The following is a 10,059-nucleotide window of genomic DNA, read 5'->3' as shown; positions in this document are numbered from 1 at the left end:
AATAACCGCCAAACCAATCCTCTTAGTAGCCTGAGGGGTCATTTGGATTACCTGGTATCACAGTGAACGCATGATGATGGAGCAACACATTTGATTTGATCAGTGCTTTAAATGGGCCGGTACTCACCGGTACGGATTACCAGCACTTTCGAATTTTTTGCCGTTAGTACCGGCACTTCTCTGAAACCAGGGAGAGTACCGGTACCCTGATCCAAGGCACGGCAGGCGCAGGTTAGGTTTCTCCTCCAGTGCAGGGCAGAGGCCGCTCTGCTTCCGAGGAGCATGTAATTAACCGAGCCCTGAAGTAGCCTTTTACAGAGTTGCTGGTGAAGATTCCAGCAGCGCCCATTTGAATGTCCCCAAACCGCAGGGGTTTGAGAGGGCTTGTGTCATGCTGTGATTAACAGGACAGGGTCTCTATACAGACCCTGCACTGTCAATCAGGTACACAGCGACCATTTGGGTGAAAGTACCATCATGGCTTTCATATTTGTAATGTAAATCTGTTTTATTTACATAAACGCATTTCTCGTGTGTTTTGATATGTGCTGCAACTGGTCCAGAACTCATTATGTATGATCATACCTTTTCCATAGCCCCGCCTCTAGCCACGCCCACTTGCCCCGCCTCTATTTTAATGAGTACCTGTACTTATTTTTTCCCATTTAAAGCACTGGATTTGATGGGATTCTGAGGTCTGTTTCGATGTGCTCTCTGGAATTCTAAGGTTCTGGCTAACATACGTCAATCAAGCAAATCAAAAGTTCGGCCAAGAAACTCACTTAGTTATGCTTCTCTGCTTTCCTAAGTGCTCCAAACAGGGTGAATGTAGCTTCCCCTCACATCTTTAACTTTACATCATTGTGCAAGAACTTGTAGCCCTAGTCCAGGCTCTTGTTTAGCCTGCCTTCCACAATTTATTTTTCCCGTCAACACTATTTGTTTAATATCAATGAATAATGACAACTTCCGATGATATGTCTGAAATCTTAGATTCAATTTTTCTGAACAAGATGCAATATTTTCCTTGCCCAAGACATCAAAATGAAGGAAAATAACGGTACAGCAGTAATATCTTAAGTCTGCCCAGCTATGTGAATTGCGTATATTGACATCAGCATTAATGACCTAATTCTCAAGGTGGATCTTATTCAAATTTTGTATTAACTCCCACACCTCACAAAATGCATAAACCCAAAATGTGGTGGCACCATGGGTCTGGATATCAAGTATCTTGCAATTCGACCCCTAATGTCACAATCAGCTGCACTTTTAATTTGCATCTTTCTAGTATAAAGATGAAGAGGTGCCTCCCCCATTTCATTCCCTAAGGTAGGACACTTATGCAGTGGCACCTACATTATGGAACTCGCACCGGAACTATTTTAGGAATATATCGACAGAGTTCATGTTTAAAGCCCAGCTAAAAACTCATTTTTTAAACGTCTGTGAATGCTCTCCCATCTTTTTTAGACAGTATAACTAGTCTTCCTGATGGTTTACATCCACATGGAGCGCTCGGACGCTCCTGCTGGAGCAACTGTTGTGCTTTATAAAACTGCTTCATTCATTCATTCAGTGCCGCGCGCACCAGTTTTCTATCTCCTTCTAGGGAGCGCGTGCCTAGCCTACTAGAAGCCTCCTGCGAGTCACTCTCCTGAAATAGTTGCACCAGTGCTTCCCATGCCTCAGTGTTCTCCCTATTACCTACTTCTCTATCTTTTCACTGAATATGACCTCCCCTATAATCCCTGCACAATGATTCTAGTGGCTTATGTCGCAGGCCTGAGGGTATTTCCAGGCTAGTGCTATGCATTTCTTAGCAACAATTCCATGTCTGTGAACTTATTTCAGTGTTTCTTCTTCCTTGTCCTAGTAAATGGTCCCAATAAACACTTCCTTATGTCTTGGTACTCAACTGATTCGCCTACACAGGAAAAATGCGAAAGCACTCACTCACTCTCCTATCTGAATTTCCTTCAGTTCACTCAGAATAAAGAAATTAAACAGAGGACACCCAAAAAGGGAAGGAGAAGTGGAAAAAAAAGAGAAACACATGTTGGCAGCGTAGTGAATTCTGAAGTGCTTCTGATTATGGCTAAAACAGGACACTTCACTGACTAACACTTTGGAAGCTGTATTCTATACACAAAAGAAAGTAAACTTTCAAATAATTAATCGGTTTACAATAAGCAAATGAAAATGTATAGCAATTTAGTCTAGTCAGAATACTTCACTTAGCTCAACTTGGGTTTTTATGACATCTGATGTCTGCTCAATGATGCTCCTAAAAATAATTAACAAATGTCGATGTCTGTATTAAATGCATATGAATTTCAAGTTTAGAAATTACAAAATTAACATATTAAAACACAAACCTAGTATAGCAGGAGTGGCAGCGGGAACGGACCAATTTTCCACCAGTAATTAAGAGTGAACTCTCTAACAAAATCCCAAAAGATAAATAAATCCAAAAAGTAAAGAAATGTTTGGAAAGTTGCATCCACAGCTTAATTTAGCTCTGCGTAAAGTTATTTTATCACTATTCTCCAACTTCCTCTACAGTTCATGGCACATAAATTGGTAATCCGACCAGAAAAGCAATCAAATATAATGAAATGGTTTAATGACACTAGGAACTTCAACCAGGCCTGCTCGGAGTATATCTGGAAGTGCCTGAAGTGACGAATTGCATAATACATATCCTCGGAGATGTCTCAGTGGTTTACTTTCCAGAGAGCGCTGCAGACGCTGTGTGAGGACTTCCTTTGTTTATTTAGCTGAACGGACAACTAGTTAAGATTTGAAACTAAATTACTGTTTTGAAGCCTGCCCTCCTCACACCCTGCATCTTGGTGTGAACAGGTCTATAGTGCTAGAACACCTCCTCTATTATATTACGTAATATTATTTTGCCATCTCCGCCTATTTCTTCCTGCTTCTTCTTAAAGCTATGTTTAACTAACAGCCCCTTCCTGTCCTCCTCTAGTGCATAATCTGGCAGTGGTGTTGATGTGTCTATGATTGGGACACCTTGGTACTGTGTCAACTAGGCCCTCCGTTTGTAGTCCTATGAATTCAACCTTTCTTCCCCAGTAGCTCTAAACACTTTTACAGGTCCAAACCATATATAAAACGTTCGCCGCTGGATATGCATAGTGTGGGCACTATGATGGCACTGAATGGAAGTTCCTATGTAACCTTTTGGGCTAAAGGTACATTGTTTTTCAGGACAATAATCTGTAACAACTAAAATCGTGCATCACAGGACACCTTTGTGACATGCAGTACCTTACCTCGGTCTTCTCAGCTTATTTCTGTCCCAATATAATTTGACCACGTCTCTCTTGGTTCATCCAGGTTCCATTTAGTTTCAGCTACAAGTGCTTTACACCGTAACATCATCGCTCTTCCATCACACTGCCTGTCCCCCAAATCTCATTTATCGTCCAACTAGTGTACCGTATCACAGGAAGTGACCAGGTGGGATCCCATATGATAGGGTCGGTGCAGGAACAACACTCATTTTTCTGCTTCTATGTAAATCACCCACCATCTCTACTCCAACCTAGGCTAAAGTCTCATTGCCTTTATCAAGTTCTTTAGGAAGGAGTCTAAGCTGTATATTGGGAGCTTAGTCTATTTTTGATCCACTCATTTTCCAATACTGCTTCCAAGAATGTGCCACCATTCGTTCTCACCAGCTTAGGGTAGTGAAGTCCCTTTGCCAAAGAGTATGGAAATTCCTTCCCTTTCTACTGAATTGGCAGTTATGTTTTTTTTCAATTGTAGGAGCCGAAGGTGCTAAGAAGTAATACAGGTCTAGATCAGGATATCTATGTCAGCCTTCAGCTACTGGCAGTTTCAATGTCATCAAAGCTCCCCAATGCTTATTTGACCCCCGTATCAATGTCCCTAAAAGTGAGTCTAGTTCTCTGAGCGGTCTGGGAGGATCCACACTGATAAGTTAGTGAAATAATACAGTAATCTAGGGAATACGCCCATCTTAGTCAGAGCCACATTTCCAATGAGGGCTAAAAGAAGTGAGCTCCAAAAAGTAATGCTACCCTTAAGGTCTTGGATAGTCTTATTAATGATGCCATCCAGTAAATCTTGTTCTTACTGGTAAATTCTTAATCAAAAGTACTGGAACAACCACCACTGCTATTTCACTTGGCTATTCAGTTGCGCTAAGCCAGGTCCCACTTGGTTGAACCTGAATGAAAATATGCATGTCTTTTGCCAATTTGTTTAGAGGACGGAGAACTGTCAAAAACTTTCCAGGCCCTCAACAGTCAGAGCTAAATCTTCCTTCACACCTGGTAAGTATAACAATATGTTAGCTGTGTTAAGTAATGTAATGTAAGATGAGTCCAATATGGTGAGCTCTGCATAGCTATTATGACTGTATACGACAATGGATAAATAGCTATGGCAAATATAAGTGGGGAAAGGGGGAATCCCTGACAGGTTCTCTTTCTAATCTGTCCATTGCATCAAACTCAAACCCAAAACTACCCCAGCACCTCAAACATGTAATCCAGTATTTCATTCATGTTGAACAGTTTTTCAGGTATTCAAAGATAACCACTGGAAATTTAGATTTCTGGCACCACTTTAAGGACATGAAACTGTCTTCTAATATTGAGTGATTTGTTCCGGTTCTGCAAGAACCCACTTAGACTTGGGTGAATGATGAAGGGTAGCAGTACACACTCCGGTGATGTGCCATTATTTCAATCAAGATCTCCCATCTAAATTGAACTTTGATAGTGGTTTATATGATGGTGCCTCTTGTGCATCCCTGCCTGGTTTTGGCAGGGAAGGCAGTCGATGCCTCTCATGTTGAGGGAGGGAGTATGCCCTTCCACTTTGATGACAGTCGGGTGCCAATATTTCCATATATGCGACATAAAAATCCACTGGCAATCCATTTCAGCAGGGGTTTTACCCTAAGGCAATCCAGTAATTTCTTACTGAATTTCCTGGATCGTTAATGGGGCCTCTAATGCCTCGATGTGGTGTTCCTCCAAAGAGGGCAGTTCCACATTGGTTAGTTTTTTTTCTAGGCTCACTCCCATGTCATCCACTATCACCATAAATAGGGAGGAATAATACTTGCCGGACACTCCAATGATCCCTTCTTGGGAATAACGTGTAGCCCTAATTCTGTCAGTAATATCGGGAATCCCTTTTTGTCTGTTTAATAAACCATCCTAGCAACTTTCCACTTTTATCAGACAAGAGTGTCTACTGGCTGTGTAGAAGATGTAATCTAAACATGTCAGAAGTGCCAACCGTTCCTGAGAGGAGGCCTACTCGGTCTTTTTCCCCACCAGTTGTCACAGTACAGTTCTCCAGAACTCCCATCCTCTTTTCCAGCTGACCTAGTTGTTGCTCTGTGTGCTTCCTGGCCCTATATGAGGTCTTAAAACAGTGCCCCCTTTTAATCACTTTGAGTGCCTCCCATTCAGCCATTGAATCCACCGTGCCCTTGTTTACCTCAAAATAAATGTAGAACTCTTTTTTTACCCCCTGTACTTGGGGTCCTTCAATGCCATATCCCTGTAGTTTCCTGCTAGTGGTAGTCGATCTAAACACCACCAGTGCATTTCAGTTAAGAAAGGACTGTAGTTCAACACCGTCCTAAAGGAGGTACTCAATCTGGCTCTCACTCCTGTGTAACCTTTCAGAACAGTATACCTTAATTAGCCTGACATACAGGTAGTGAATACTACAGTAGAAAGAATACTCTTTCTCCTGAATGGTACTCCTTCCAGGAGCCGACTAAACCCAACCAGTCACCCAGCTTTGCAATGCCCCTTCCACTTGCATGACCAGGGATGTTGGCAATGGGTGGCATGACCTGTCAAGAGAAACATCACAGATAACCCTAAAGTCCAACGCCCCAATAATCATCAGGAAAGTTACAGAATCTGCTAGTTATATGGACACTTTGGTAAGAGAATTCACTTGATCAACCCTACGTGCGATAATACAGAGTAATTTTAACTCCTCTCCTTCCAATCTACCCTCAGCCAGAATATATATGCCTTGCAAGTATATTTGTACTTTTAAAGGACGACCTGGGTCTCACCCAAATCAGCATTCTCCTGGTGTATGGAAAATGACCTGTGTGGAATACCAAAGCTCTCCAACACCTATCCCTGCAATGAATGAGTCTTTTTTCTTATTTTTTTTTTTTTTTTTTTATTTGAGTACAGGCTGAAGGATATAACCTACATTAATACATGTATTTGTCTTTACAATCATCAGGTTGTTCTCATAAATGAAAAAACATAAAGCGGTCCAAAACAGAGGAGAAGAGCCACACTTTTCCATAAAAGTACCCCAATTCTTTTTATATTTAATCAAGGAGCGTGCCCCCCTAAGATTTGCTAATGCTAACTCCATCGAGTGGATCTCAGTTACCAGCGCCCACCAGTCCCACACCGTTGGAGGATCAGGGTGTATCCAAGCTCTGGCCAAGGTTAGTTTAGCGCAGGACATAAGAATTGAAGCCAGAGCGGACTGTGAGAAGGAAGTGGGATATATATCTAGTAGAACCGAGGCAGCCGACAGCAAAGGAAACTGAATATGTTTAGTTTCAAGAACCTTCTGAATATCCGTCCAAAAATCTGTAAAGGTGGGTCAGGAAAACAACATATGGTCCAAGTCGACGGCATGGGCGGAGCATTTAGGGCATTTTGTACGATCGTTGAAAGAATTATTAGAGGACCATCTACAAATAATTTTTGGCGTGTAATATAGCATACAGCTCGTTCTAAATTTTTGTAACCTTAGACTTGAGGATCGTACATTTTTATTAATATTTGAAAGAGAACGTTCTATCTCCTTTGATGTAATATTAGAGCCTAATAGTCTGCTCCACTTATCAGCTAATTTGGAGCAATCATTTGGTTTAAAGCTAGTTAAAAGGCTATAGGTATTACTTATTATTGATTTAGTTTCTGTGGAATATAAATGGTTCCATATGTCGCATTCGGGGTTCTCTACAAGATGTTTTTTATTGATCAGATAGTCATGTATCGGTCGGTGTTTATACCGCATAGTTTCAGGGAGATCATAAAGCAATTTTAAAGCATTAAAATCTAGAAACCCTTGCGTGCCGTATAGGTCCCCTAATACCCTAATGCCCAGCCTAGCCCATCCGTTGTCACTTTGTTTGTAGAAAATCGCTGGAAGCCCAGGATTGCCCCATAGAGGTAATTTTGGGTGAAAAAAAGTGGTTTTACAAAAAGTTAATATGTTGTCCCAAATTTTTTTTAGGTCTCTTGCAGTCTTAAATTTGACTCTTTTAAAGTAGTTGGGGTCATTAGCGCGCAGTAAAAACATGTTTGAATCGTGTTTTAACATAAAAGAATGAAAAAATAGTGCACCTCCTCTGTTTAGTAAAGAACGTATGCGCAGAACAAATGTAGACCAGAAATATAGCTTAAAATCAGGGAAATTAAGCCCTCCCTTATTCGTATTGTTTTTTAAGAGATTCAACGCCCTTCTTGCTTTTTTGTAGCCCCAGATGAAGCTACTAAGTACCCCATCGAGTCGTTTAAAAAAAGTATTATTTAGGGCTAGTGAATAGAGCGAAATAGGTATACAAATTTAGGGAGAACCTTCATTTTAATTAAGTTAATTCTTCCAATTAGGTTCAAAGGAAGTCTATGCCATTTTTTAAGTATTAGTATAGTAGATTTAATTCATTCATTATAGTTTATGTTGTTGATTTCTTGAATTTTTGCCGTTAATTTGACTCCTAGATAGGTTACGGTTTTGCAGATCTCGGGGACCGCGACCACTGGAATGTAGTTAGCTATGATTTGGGTCTTTTGTATGTTGAGCTTATATCCAGAGACTGTCCCAAATTTCCCGGCCTCAAAAACGATACCTTGCAATGCCTCCACTATGTCTTGTGAATAGACCGCGATGTCATCGGCATATGCGGTTATTTTTAACACTTGTGTGCCTGATCTAAAGGGGAGAATTTGGGTTTGAAGTTGAAGAGCAGACAAAAATGGTTCGAGTGTGAGAGCAAATAGAAGGGGAGAGAGAGGGCAACCCTGGCGGGTTCCACGTAAGATTGGAAAGTCTGGAGAGGTCAAACCCCCGTAGCAGGTACAGGCCGTAGGATTATCATACAAGGCCTGTATGCCTCGCAGGAATTGCCCCCCGAACCCCATTTTAGAGAGGACACACCAGAGATAGTCCCATCCCACACGGTCAAAAGCCTTCTCGGCATCCAGTAAGATCATTCCGAGTGGGGTGGATTCTGTTTCTGCGACATCAAAAGCTGTAATAGCCGTGTTTACATGTGTGGTTGTGTCCCTCCCAATTATAAACCCGTGTTGTTGGGGATTGATGATTTGGGGCAGGATAGGAGATATTCTTAGAGCTAAAATTTTGGCAAATATTTTGGCGTCAGTATTGATTAACGATATGGGTCGGTATGACCCTCTCTCCTCCTTTGGTTTGTCTTTTTTCAAAAAGAAAATTATTTTTGCTCTGTTCCATGATCTCGGAGCTTTGCCATTAAGCCCAACATATTGCATTACCTTCAATAGAAGAGGTGCCAGTTCAGCTAAACATGCTTTGTAAAGTTCCAGGGGTATTGTATCCTCCCCGCCGCTTTCCCTATTGGTAAAAGGTCTATTGCTTGGCATAATTCTGCCCTAGTAATGTCATCCGAAAGTGAATCCGTTCTTAAAACAGTCTACGAGTTTGTTATATGTTTATCCAGATAGTCCCGTATTGTTTCTAACTTAGGTGTGCTTTCTGGAGTATATAGTGTTCTATAATAGTCTGCAAATTGTTCTACTATATCCGTCGGTTGATTGTACATTTTGTTACCGCTGCCCCGAATGTTGGTAATCAGTGTTCGAGCTCTATCCTCAGCAACTTTGTAGGCCAGGATTTTGCCAATTTTGTCCCCACCCTCATATTGTGTTATTTTACATTTATGAATATTTGCGCTGCTCTTCTGAATGAATTTAGTTTTAGCCTTGTTTTTAAGTAAGGTGAGTTTGAGACCTATTTCTGTAATTGTTGTTGATTTTAATCGAATTGCGGAAGCCAGCAATTCTTCTTGAATCGTTATTTCGGAGACTATCTGGGCATTGTGCTTTTTGCGTTCGGAGTTTTGTCTAATCAGATAAGCTTGAGTAAAACCCCTGATGCTCGCCTTACAGGCGTCCCAGACCGTAATACATATAGCTGTATTGATATTAATTTCCAGAAATTCGATCAAATGTAGTTTAAGCTGAGTCAGATATTGAGTGTCTGTGACTAAATACCTGGGGAAGGAGAATGGTCTAGGCGGGGTCCTCCTATGTGGAGTGGCAATAACCAAAATTATTGCATTATGGTCTGATGAGATTCGGGGGCAGATTTCCATAGTGCTAAATTTTAATAAATAATCACTAGCTAATGCTAAATCCAATCTTGAACACGATTTATGGGGCGCAGAGTAATATGTATATCCTGGTAGATTTGGATTTAGATAGCGCCAAGCGTCTTTAATATTGTGTATACGACATATTTCATGAATGGACGACCTGGTTTTGCGCATCCTTTGAAAGCTGCCAGAGCTAGTTGTGTCTATTTTATAATTCATGATGCAATTAAAGTCCCCCATAATAATAAGTTCTCCCTCCCAATCCAGACATTTAGTACTCAGTTGATCAAAGATCATCGGTTCATCCTTGTTAGAACCATACACTACACATAGTACATATTTATAGTTCTCATAACTAAACTGAGCAGCTGCCCATCTGCCATCTTTGCTAGAGAAAGTCTGTAGTATTTCAATCCTAAATCGTTTATCCTTTAAAATCGCGACCCCTCTTATGGGATGCTCAAAAGTAGAACAGACCACAGTGTCATAGCCTAATTGGTTAAGTGTTTTTTTGTCCTTCCCGACAATATGTGTTTCTGAGAGAAGGGCAATGTGAGGATTATGTAATTTAAGTTCTGCTGAGATCAATAATCTTTTATTTCTACTGTTAAGCCCGGCTACATTCCAGGCCAAAAGCTTTATTTCATGCA

This window comes from Triturus cristatus, chromosome 3_2 (genome assembly GCF_964204655.1).
Source record: "Triturus cristatus chromosome 3_2, aTriCri1.1, whole genome shotgun sequence".
NCBI lineage: Eukaryota > Metazoa > Chordata > Amphibia > Caudata > Salamandridae > Triturus > Triturus cristatus.
This window is presented reverse-complemented; position numbering follows the sequence as displayed.